The sequence below is a fragment of the Nyctibius grandis genome, chromosome 1 (genome assembly GCF_013368605.1).
Source record: "Nyctibius grandis isolate bNycGra1 chromosome 1, bNycGra1.pri, whole genome shotgun sequence".
NCBI classification, from domain to species: Eukaryota; Metazoa; Chordata; class Aves; order Nyctibiiformes; family Nyctibiidae; genus Nyctibius; species Nyctibius grandis.
The window spans coordinates 29,311,100-29,323,819 of record NC_090658.1 but is presented as its reverse complement, the minus strand read 5'-3'; the positions used below and the strand labels follow the sequence as shown (position 1 = coordinate 29,323,819).

General features: G+C 46.3%; 1 protein-coding gene across 3 annotated transcripts in view; it reads right to left on the bottom strand.

Annotated features, from left to right (window-relative positions):
• Positions 1 to 11,187, bottom strand: part of PPM1B (protein phosphatase, Mg2+/Mn2+ dependent 1B) — a 64,692-nt gene extending 53,505 nt beyond the window's left edge. Inside the window, exon 1 of one of the 3 annotated variants that reach the window (XM_068425105.1) lies at positions 10,980 to 11,187. The gene's annotated coding sequence lies outside the window, so the exon portion shown is untranslated. Of the gene's footprint in view, positions 1 to 10,277; positions 10,405 to 10,979 lie in introns of those variants that run through there. The other 2 variants (XM_068425096.1, XM_068425115.1) reach the window with 2 other exon arrangements.
• Positions 11,188 to 12,720: the final 1,533 nt, after the last annotated feature.

The window sequence follows — 12,720 nt, the reverse complement described above, 5'->3', positions numbered from 1 at the left end:
ATCAGACTTTGACCCAAGGAAAGAAGAGGATAAACACTAAGCAGAAAGAATCAACATTTCTGAAACCAGAACAAAATAAACTGTGCAGAAGAAAGTTTGCTCACAGGTAGTCCAGGTTCATCAATTCTTTTTGTACTAGTGATAGCTTAAAATGATGACTAAAAAGAAGATAAATAGCACAAAAGGATGATGGAGATTCCAGTACAGTGTTCTAGGACCATGACTTACTTTAGAAAGGCTTCAAGCACAAAGCTGACAATTCATGACAGATCTAAGCTCTCATGTCTGCTTTGTATGCAAGAGCTTCTGTTTTAATCATTGCTTCAATAAACAAACAAGACCTATGGAGGAAGGGACAACGTGGAGAGACATATTAAGAAGTTTGCCACATTACCTCTTTATTCTTTGTGAAACTGTCAACATAACCAGGTTTCAAGTCTGGACAAAATTTAAGACACCTTTCAAAAAAATGAGCGAGATAGTTATGAAATTACTATTTCAAGTTTTTGTTTATACAAAATACATTTGAATCTGGTAACCCCAAACAAAACAACAGTGAAAAAAGATCACTTACAGTAGTAACTGCCTAGTACTTTTCCTAGATGGAGCCCTCTTTCCCTCTGTACAGATTCAGAAATATAGAAAACTTTAGATTGAAAACAGCATGATCATTAAATATATCTAAGAATACCCAGTATTTTTCAAGGAAAGTATTTTCCAAATATAAATTAATAAAGGGTTTTAAAAATACAATTTCAGAGTACTTTCCCCAGCGGCATTTTTCTGACCATGTTAAATCCTATTCCCTGACATTGGCAACAGCAGCGCACAAGCTCATTTGAAGAATTCTGACCTATACTGGGATTTTATTTCTTCCCCTCTAAGTCAAGCCCCATGTCGCTTGATGTTAAAAAAAAAAAAAAAAAAAATCAGAAATTGTTTTGACAGTCTGTAAGTTTATCCCCTTCCCTCCAGAAGTCAGATATTCTAAGTTGTTAGCATTCCTTTTTTTCTTTAAATTAAAACAATACTGCAACAGTAGTCAAAACCACATAGTAAGCTGTTATGGTTAACAACAGCTACTATTTTGAGTTCATTAAATATTTTAGACAAGTTCTCTGGCCTGGAATTGCTTGTGTTTGGTGCATTACAGTTGAAGTGAAAAGTCACCCTATTGGATTTAATGCTACAAGCTAGATATTGATCTTCAACAGCTCTTAACCTCCATCACTCTCACACTCAAATATAGCAATAAAACATATAGAAGCATAGACATGGTTCAGCATAAGGCAAACCAAAGGGGAAAAACAAGTGAAATAAATTCTATTGTTTATTATGACATAAAAGTTGTATGCAAAACACCAATGTCACTATGACAATGCTTTTCTTCACACCACACACAAGCCTAATTATTATTTCAATTTTAAAACACAGGAATATGTTAAACTATAGCTTTTACCATTTATAAAAAACAGATGAGCTCTCAAGGCCTGCCCACAGAGGAGACTGCACAGCTATTTGACTCTAGCAAACACTGTGAAACATTCTCTTTCCAATGTAATCACCCACAAAGGTGGTATGCTTGTCTTTTCCTTGATCCTACAAATGACTATTAAAAGACAAAGTCACCTTAAACTGCTGCCAGTTTCTTTACATTGTAAGAGACAGGCAGAATCTAAGGGAGGGTTGGTTGGAAAACCTCCCACAAAACAAGCAATTGCTATTATTAAATCATCTTTTAAGTGACTGAATGCCTGTGAACTTCTAGGTTATCTTCTAAACAGCAGTTCGATTGCAGTGCACTTACAGAACAAGTTTCACACCCTCCCCTCCCCCCAGTATTAGCTCTAGCTATTGTTTTCACAACACTTCTCATTTTGCTTATGTATAAAACCCGTACTATTTGAAGTTTTATGTGTAACCTTCTACTAGTTTAGAAAAAGTGTTCCTCAGAAACTTAATCAGCCACAACCTAGACTTTGGATGATTCCAATAAATTCATCCACCAGCCTAAGCAAACAGTAAGGGAAAGAGCAGGAAATAACAAATCCAGATCAAGTATTGGATACTTTAATACTATCACTAGTAGTACAATAGTATTTTTCACACTTACACCCCATAAAAGAACATTTAAAAAAGACATCATCTCAGAGAAAAGGAAAAGTGAAACAAAAAATTCCTTGCTGTAACACGCCCCCTGGAAAAGTGGTAAAGATGCAGAAGACATGACAAGCTAGTAAATGGATAAACATCACATCTGAGGAGTCAGTTTGGTACACCTATAGGTAGTGGTCCCACAATTCCTGGATAACACTCACTAAAGATGCCTCTAAATCCCACCTGCAATTAGACATTGTTAATAACCTCCTTAGAGGTGTCACTTCAGTTCTTACTGATAACACCCAAAGTGAGACATTCACGAGACTTAACAGACTGCATTGTGCGCTGGGGCTCTATTGAGGTAGATGGAGCTTCTTTGTCTTCTAAGATGTAGGACTGATCACTACCTAGAGGAGTCAATGGACTACCTCTGTTAGGTCTGGATTCAAGTTTTACTACAGCTGAAACAAGAAAAGCACTTCAAGTTTGTCTTGAATATGTACACTGAAGAAGACCACCCTTTTCTTGAAAAATCAGCTATAAACAATTTTTCTCAAATGCCCCACAGAGAATCAAACTCAATGTTAGACAGTAGAAACCAGTGCCTGCAGCTAGTAACATATCTGAGGTGACGTCTTGTGCACAAACTGTACACAGAGTACCTTTTGACTAGGATGAGATCTTCCTGCTGGGAACTACAACAAATAAGACAAGTATTTTATTACTGTACTAGGGAAACGGAGAGCAGGAGCAGAAAGGACAAAGACACTAACATCTGTGCTAGATTCACCTTTCATACCTTTACAGAAGCTCTCTAAAGCCAGTGCTTTGAGTATAGGCCCACTTAAAATAGAAGTAAAAGGAACAATTTCTTTAGCTTTATACGCTGAAGACAGAACTCTCAGAACTCAGCCTGCAGTACCACATAGCTTCAGTACAGCACCTCTCATCTGGAAAGTTTCACCGCACATTATGAGTTTCAGCAGCTTTTCAAGGTCACAAGGGCGATCATAAACACAAGTCCTTGCTCCCTCCAATTTCTAATCCACCACTCTCAAAATCCAATCTAGCCATACTCCAGAGGCTTCAATACATCATTCATTTTCAAAACCTCTATTCACTTCTCTCCTAGACTCATGGTCCAAAACTACCATATGCGGTACCAGTGTGTATTACAAAAGGCTACAATATACATCAAATGCAACTTTAGACCTGTCTATATTTAGTTGGAGGTGGTTTAATAAGCATGTTAAGAATTTTATCTATCCTATGGAGAAGGATTTTTAACATCCCTTAAGAAGCTGCCATTAGGAACATAATTTCCTACTTCTAGATACGTTGCCTGAAATGTAAGGTGGGGGAAATACTTTTAACTCTTCTGAAGGAAATTTAAAATAGTGGTAAATATAAAAAGACAGTGAAACAAGAGAGAGCATTAGTGGAAAATAAATAAAATACAACCTTAGGAAGCTAAACTACAGTATGTGTTGTTCCCTGCCTCCCCAAGTTTTATTGAAACTGGCCACAATTCAGAAGATAACACAAGGGTAAATACTTCAGAGACAATCAGGTCCTATCAATTTTGGGGAAATAAACAGTCAGACCAACGAGAGACATCCAAACTAGTGCCCCTTGAGGACAAGTTGAGCAGGAGCTCAGCTATGTTACCAAAACCAACTTCCCATACAGAACAGCAGGACAGATAGTGCCCCAAACACAGGAAAATACTTTCAGAGCTCACAATAGAGTACACCCAGAAAAATCCAGCCACAAGACACAAAGCCACAGGAAGTCAGGCTTCATAACCTGTTGCTCACACAGCTAGTTTCATTCTTGATTAACTGAAGTAAAACCACGAAAAAAATACGTTCCAGAATTTATTGTAGTTTTAACACCAGTCATTGTCACGCACCATTTCAAAACTAGGGACAATAATTTGGAAACAGAGATTCAGTTACCAGTCAAGATAAACAATCCGTACTCAGAGAGCAAAAGGACAATTTCTGCAGTCCTGACAACAGCTCTTATGGGGCAGAAGGCGGCAAAACCCATTCCCCCACGTAGCTCAACGCCCTCTGCAATGCTCCAAGGTGCCTTTTAGAGACCCAGCTGGTACATCTACATTAGCACTTTAGTTTGGAACAGAATCGTACTTTTTAAGTAAATCTGAGTCACACCACTTAGTGTGCTTTGGTTCACATCTCAGAAGAGTTTCTGAGCACATAATCTGGACACCTCTCAGATTAACCTAAACCAAAACTCTGGGGAAACACCTAACACACAGTAATGTTTGAAGTATACTTGGTCCACAGAACCAGACTACAACTAGCCTAAAATAAAGTCCCATGAAGTACACACACTGTGGACACTGGGTCTGCCTAACTTACTGCTTCACTCTACAATCTTCTTCAATTGCAGCATACTGCTTGCTAATGTAAATATAATCAACGTGGCAGATACTGCCCATTCATTTAAGAGAGCCTCAAGCAGCAGTAACTAGACCCACAGACTTAAGATGCCAGCCCACACCTCATTAGCCCTAAAAAGGAGGGCTGCACTGTGAATTTGAGTGTTCCTTTTCCTGGAGTAACTATAGCAGCAGTGTCTCACCACTCGTCTACTTTTGCTTCCACCCCTTTACAGTTAGAAGTATCAAAAGCCAGTGGGATACATCTAGGAAAGTTCCCTGAATAAAGTTTAAAAGAAACCCCAAGATCTACACACTTCATGCATCACTTACATCTACTGTTTCACAAAACTTTCAAAATAACACTGAAAACACAACCCAATAACCTACATCAATGGCTCCACTGTAGCTGGTGATAGGAAAGGAAGAGCAGCATGTGCTCGATAATGCTTTATATTACTTGCACATCAGCTTAACCAACAAAGTTGCCCAGATAAGAGTTTTTTTTTTTGTTTTTGAATAAGCTGACCAACATAATATTCATTGTTTCAGTTTTCCACTTGACTCAAATAGTTCCATCATTTGAGATTTGTTCTCTCCAGTCACCAATTTTTCTCTTGCTATACAAAATTTTAAATACAAGATCGTGAGTTTTGAACAAATAATACCTGGCTTTAGCAGGACAGATGAGCTGGTGAGAACAGGCCAAAGCAATATTGTATTACTAAATCACAATAAAACTTTACCTCATCTACCCAACAAATCATCATCATTATCTTACTTCATTACCTCCTTGATAAAAACAATCCGTACAATAACAATGCAGAGCCATGTTTGCTCTACATTCAGTAAAGGTCAACTTCCTACATACGGGTGCAGACACAGAAGTAGGACTACTGAAGACAACATTTTCTGTTAACACGCTAGTCCTCTGAAAATTGCAGAGAAAGACCGATGCTTTCCTCTGTGATTTAACTGGAAGTCTGTGGTCATTGACTTGTCATTACCATACACACTAAAGAACGACCTTAAGCTCTCCAGTAGCCTAGTCTGAAACATCCTTAAGCAAGCCGGCAGTTTTTCTGAGCTGAATTCCTGTTAACTCTTGTGAAAACAGACTTCAGCGCCTAGTTGTATAATTTATTCGAAAGACAACTCAACGAAAAGGTTATTTCCCAAAGATGTAGAGAATCTATGCCATGAGACAGTAATGTAGTAACATCATAAAATGATACACTGAAGTAATGTTAATGAGAAACAAATGGTGCATGGGGAAAGAGCTGTCGGTGACTTATTCCTCCTAGCAGAACAATACTTGGGCCTGAATAATTTCCTATGAAATTATGAGAAAGGCTGTTGTCCGTTGAGATATGGGGTTTTCCCTTCTACTATTTCCTACATTAAAACATCTTTGTCCCTTTTCTCCCAATGTAAGTTTTTCTAAGAGCCAGAAGACTAATTTAACCTGCACTCATTGGCAACCCCTATATTTCATCATGCCAATAATGTCTCAAGAAGTTGAGATGAGCTGGACTGCTCATTTCAAGAAACCAAGATGAGCTATACCAGCTCAGTTATCTCTTACCATCCCATGCAAAGTTTTTCAGAACAGTTTTCTTTTGGATTGACACTCATTAATTCTTTTGAATTTTTATTTGGCCTTAGCACATGATACAGATATAAATCTGTGTAAGATTTATTTGACAAATTTTAAGCAATTTGACCAAAATTTCCCGTGCTAGATATCTGCCTGAGATTGAAAGGTGTCTGCCAAACAGCTGAGGAGTTTGCAAGACTGTCTGTTTAAAAAAAAAAAACAAACCAAACAGTTTTGATTATCTTTTGGAAACTCAACATCCTTGTTCCTCCATCAGGGATGCATCTTTCACTGTCCATGCAAACAATTTATTTTTTCTGGACTTTTACAGTCTGATGTTAATTGAATTTGGGTGGCCCTTTTCTTTTTTAGATTAAGACCCTGCAATGACTTGTCCAGATTCTGAAATTAAATTCCCTGAAGATTATATGCATACTAGATATGCTGAAGATCAGGGCTAAACCTGACCTCTCCTGACATTTCATAAAACATTTATCCTGCATTCACACTGCTAACAGTGAGAAGGAAGAAGCCACAGTTCACATCCTGTACATCTATAAGCCAAATCTTGAAGATGACCAAGCATAAAAAGCTGAAGCATAGAATGAAAAGAGTGACAAAGAGGAAGAAGCCAAGGTAGCAAAAATTTTTACTTCAACAGTTTTCCAAAGAAATCACCATTGCTCTCCTCCAATTTACTGAGAATATCAATATTCAGATCAAATCACTTGGGTTGCTTTTTGGGGAAAAAAAAAAAACACACCCACAAAACACCCACACACGCACCCCTAGGAACACTATGGTAGCATTTCGCTAAGCGTGCTGCAGTTTGCTTCGTTCAAGACGGAAAGTACTCTCTGAACAACCTTGTTCTATGTACAATCCTATCCCTTGCTGCAGTCCAAATAAACCTGGCTCCAAAGAATGATATTCATTACTATAATACAAATATTTCACAGACAGAAGTTTTTACATCCAATATCAAGACCGGATTTTTACTGCCTTTCCCTTTTTGTAATATGGAGGCAACACATTCATGTAAGAAATACTCACTACTCTCAGTCGCCCACTCTGAGAGTGGTAGTTCCTGACATTGAGCACCTTAAAAGACTATGGTCACCACACAGATTTCACAAGCTTTAATTTCAATTGTGATAGCTTTATATTTCTGCAAGACAGGGTCTCAAGTTTAATAAGTCAGAAGCACACATTAGTGATCACCATTGGAAAACTTTAAGTGAACAATGAGAATTCCACACCAGAGACAAGAAGGGAACTGGATTATCCAGGATAACTACTATGAGTCTACTCTTTTCTTTCTCTAGTTCCCTATCTCACTAACTGACCACCTCACAGCTACCGCAATAAAAGAAAAATGGGATCTATGCACTCCACATACTACATTAATTCTGTTTCCCTCATCTTGATGTTATGTGCCTTAATTAAAGCACATATCCTATACAACAACATCCTCTAAATATCTGTGCAGAACAAGAGACAAGGGGCTATGTAAACAAATAATACATACTAATCACAAACCTGCAGAACACTGGATACACACATGCAATTTTCCCTCGTTTCCACCTGAGCCGAACAGCTTTCCATCCTAAACAGATCATCTTCTCACAGATCTCTGGCCCTCAAATGTTTATGCACTAACCCTCTTTCAAACACAAGCATATGTCCAGTACAGAAGACTTCACACCTTCTGGACACATGCACTCAGTTACAGTATTAAGGTATATATAATGCACAAGTATAAGACACATTCAAGCCCCTGAGCCCACACATACATGGGGCTTGTCCACACCACATTAAGTGCTTTTGGTTAGCTGCTGACCTGTCAACACCATTATGAGTTCTAGTTTCAGCAAAAGTTTACCCTTAAAGTTAATGGACAATTTACCCAGTGGAACAAACAGAACAAAATAAACAAAAAAAGGCTTTTAACAGAAACCTCGACTATTCTGTAGCCTCCCTTAATCTGATAATATTAATAATAGTCACAAACTGCCTCATCTTCAGTCACTTTTTTAGTTTCCACTGGCTGTCACAACTATAAAATACTTCTCTCCATACCGAGAGAAGTGAAGAATCCCTACAACTTCCCACCTGCTCAGGGCACACCTGGGACCCTGGACCCTGTTCATCAGCCCTCCCACCCACTGTTTCAGCTTTTCATAGCCTCAGCCAAAAAAGCCTGCCTCCTCTCTCCATACACAGACTAGAGTTCCCACTAACTCAGCAATACGAAAACTCCAGTTTCCCTTTTGCATAAATACCATTCCCCTGATACACACAGGTATACATAGCCTAACATAGTCTTCACCCTGTATATGCATAATCCCCACAAACTCATCCTATCCCCCCTTTTCAAATGTGCATAAACCTTTCAAAGACTCCACCATTCATTTCTACTTCTAAATACCTACTTTCTCATAATCCATGGTAATCCCTGGAAATTTACTCACAAAAAAGAATGCACTGCTGCCTGTACAGACAGAAGTTTACACTGCCTCATACCTGTCACAAATATAGATACCTACAGTTGTACAACTCCCCAGGTCACGCATGGACTTTTCTCCAAACAGCACTATCATGACCCAAACACATGGCATTTGCCGCATGTTTCCCAACATGTATCCCATGACTCAAACAACAAATATCCAAGCCTTTCAATTCACCACAGGTGAGACACCAATTCACAGCTCCTCTCATGTTCCCAGGACACAGACCACGTTGCTTGCTGCCCTGGTGCATCTCAACACACAAGAAACAGGGCTCACTCAGCTGGTGACAGCCAAATCTCTCTCTCGCTGGGAGCACCAGACAAACTAAGTTACACACAGTAGGAATGTGCATGCCTTTCTGTCCACATACCATCTCATATTACACACGAAGGTCTCGCACATTAAGTCTAACCACACCGGCCACCAAACAAAACAAGTTCAGAACCTTGTAGCAACCTCTTACCACTGTGCCTGTGAGTTGTACATAGGCTTACCCCCCAAAGCCTCCCGCCTCCACAACATTTAGAAGCCAGCCAACTTATCACCTTACTTCTCACAACACACACAAGACTGTTTACCTACCACTCCTAAATTCATATGCCCTCATGTACCACTATTCCTAAACACACGTGGTTTCACCTACTATCTGCATCCTCACAGTACAAACATACCCCTCGCAACCTACCACCGCACACAAAACACCACACATTTTTCCAGCTGTCTCCAATCCATCAAAATAACTCCCTCCCTTCGACTCGCTACAAATTGTAGTAAAAATATATCCACATTTATAACCACTGGGTTCACAGAGCCAGCAAGCTCCAAACTACAACAGAGAACTGCCTTCAACTTCTTTCCCCTTCCACGCTCAAGGCGCCCAGGCACTGCCCATCTGCCCCTGACTCCATCCGCTCCCCACAAGCGCCCACGACAGATTCTCCCTCCAACAGCAAGGCCGTACCCCCAGCTCGCCACCTCCCACCACCCCACCCCGTCGGTAAGCACCGGGCCCCGCCACTCCCCCGGCCCCAGCCAATGCACGTGCACAGCCCCGGCCCGCCGGCCGCCCCTAACCCCGGTCCGCGCACAGCTACCGGCCCGCCGGTCGCCTCCAGCCCCTTCCCCGCCCCGCACACGGCACTACCCCGGCCCGCCGGCTCCCCCACCCCACACGCAGCGGCCGGCCTTGCGGGGTCTGGGCCGCCGGCCCCCCTGCCGCCGCCCCGGCCCGCCCCACCGTGGCGCACAGAGAAGGCGGGACCGCCGGCCCCGGTCCCCAGTTACACCGGCGGGCTTGGCTTCCCCGCCGCTTGCTCGCCGTCCCTGCCCCGGCAGCTCCAGCTCCCCCGCGCACAGGCCGTGACAGTGCGGCCCCCGGCCCTCTTCTCCCCACAGTGGGAAGAGGCGGAGGCCGGGCCTGCGCGGCGCCTGCCCGCTCCCCGGGGACACACACGCAGCAGGCCTTGCCCGCCGCCCCTCCGACCCCACGGAGCAGGACCGCGCTGCCTGACCCCGCTCCCCACGGCACGCGTGCAGGCCCTACCGCTCGGTAACACGCGCGCCCAGGCCCGGCCCGGCCTCTGGGCCCCTTCCCCCTCTCGACCCGGCCCGGCGGGACACGACCCGCTCGCCCGTGCCCCACGGCCGGCCCTGACCCCCGTACCTGTCGGCGGGAGGAGCGCCTGCGTCCCACGGCGTCCGGGCCCCAGGCGGGCCGGCAGGACCCGGCCCGGGTGGGTGGGGGCCTGGCTCGGCCTCAGGCGCGGGCCGCCCCGCGCTGGCCACCGCCAGCCGCAGTCGCCGCCCGCTCGCGCACTCCGAGCGCCGCCAGCAGCGCGGACATGTTGGGAGCCCCTGTCCCAAAGGCCGCCGCTAGGCCCGCCCTCCCCGCCGCCCACGTCACAGTGCTCCGGGAGGGGCAGGCGGGGCACGGCCCACGGCCCCGCCCCCACCGCCCCGCCGCCGTTCCTCGCCGGGCCGCCCCGCGTCCTTCCCAGCCTACTGGCTGCCGCTGCCGTCGCTCATCCCGTCCCGCCCCCTCCTGGTGGCCATTGGCCGTCCGCCCTACCGGCTCTACCCTTCCTCACTATCATTGGTCGATCCGTTCGCCGCTCACCCGCCAGCCCCGCCCAAAAGCTTTTTCCTGATTGGACATTCCCCCCTGCTTTGGTTACTATTGGCTGCAGCTCTTGTCAATCAAGGCGCTAGAGCACGGACTCTTCCCCTTCTCTGCACTTTTTTTTTTTATCCGGCCTCGTAGCCTGGGCAGGACTGACGGAAGCGGCTGTTAGCCAGCGCCCTCGCCCCTCCCAGCCTCCCTCCCCCCGCCACATCCTTTCCCTCCCGGCGCGGTTTGCCTGCAGACCATTGGCTCTCAGCGCCGCCAGTCCCGCAGCCTCTGTCGCCCCGGCCGCCGCTGCGCGAAATGGGCGTGAATCGGCCGCTGGGTGCCTTCTCCTGATTGGCCGTCGCCCCTGCCAATAAAGCGGGGCCGGCGGGCGCCGGGGAAGGGCCGCCGGGCCCCAGCGGAGCCGCAGAGCGCGTCCCGGCCCGCGCGCCGCTCCGCGCGGCGATTGGTCGCGGGACGTGCGGGGAGGCGGAGAGGTGCGCGGCCTCCCCCGTGTCCCACGGGGGGCGGCAAGCAGTACCCGTATGTTCGCGCGATTACATCACCGCCAGCCAATCAGGTTGCGCGGGACCGGTCTCCCGGCCGCGGGAGGGCGGGGCCTCGCGCCCGCCTGCGGGAGCCGTTGCGCATCGCGCGCGTGGTGGGCGGGGTGTGAGGCGGGAGGGGGGTGCGGCCGCCGGCTCCGCGCTGGGCGGGCAGAGCTGCCATTTTTACCACAGTAAAGAATGAGGCTGGCGGTGTCTCGGTCCTCGGCGTTCCCTTCCGCCGGCGGGGCTCGAGCGCCGTGGGCCGCCTCAGGGGACGGGCAGCCCCCCCGGGGGTGCCCGAGGGGGGCTTCTCGGAGTGGCCCTTTCTGCCGCCGGGCCCGGGGGGGAGGCAGCCGAGCACCGCACCGGGGCCGCTGGCGACGCGCCGCCTGGGAAGTAACGGCAGTGCGGGAGGGGCGCGAGTGGCAACTGCTCTCAGCCGTCGGCCCCTCCGGCTCCAGCGAGAGCCTCCCCATGGGGGGCTGTAATTAACCCCCTGCGTGGGCTCGCCTACCCTTTAACTTCTTTCTCGCCCCAAACCAAAAATGTTTATTCAGGACGGACCGTGAAAACCCTCCTGATGCCTCATAGTCCCTTGCTGTTCCCATCCTTCTCAACCAACGGGCTCACGGAATCACAGAACCTTATTGTCACCTTATCAGTGACCTTATTGCTGTCTACAACTACCTGAAGGGAGGTTGTAGTGAAGTGGGAGTTGGGCTCTTCTCCCGGGCAACTAACGATAGGACAAGAGGACACAGCCTCAAGCTTCGCCAGGGGAGGTTGAGGTTGGACATCTGGAAGAATTTCTTTTCAGAAAGGGTTATTAGACATTGGAATGGGCTGCCCAGGGAGGTGGTGGAGTCACCGTCTCTGGATGTGTTTAAGAAAAGACTGGACATGGCACTTAGTGCCATGGTCTAGTCAACAGGGTGGCGTCAGGGCAATGGTTGGACTCGATGATCCCTGAGGTCTCTTCCAACGTGGTTGATTCTGTGATTCTGTCTCTTCTGGAGTGTTTGCAGAGGAGCTGGCCCTGAAAAAGAGGGGAACTTTCCCTTCTGGGGTTGGCATTCTCTCTCAGTCTTCCACCTAGGCACAGCACGGGGTTATTTTTCCAGGCTCTCTAGACTTATATCCACAGTACAGAAAATACTATGCAGCTTTTAGCTTTAAGGATATCAGCAGCACCACCATTCACATTAGAAAATCCTTGCACAGAGCTCTGGAAGCACTTTGAGCTCAGGTAACTGGTGCAACTGCAGCTTTAAGTAATAGCTGAAGCTTTGCTTCCTCTGGGTTCAAGTGCATCTACTCTGCCACAAAAAGGTAGGAAAGGTCACTCCAGCATGACGGTGCTGCTTCCCACAGCTCTCTACCAGGTTGAGCTGATTGAGAACAAAACCTAGATTGCCTCAGCACAGGCACTCATGAGTAGGTTCACACACACA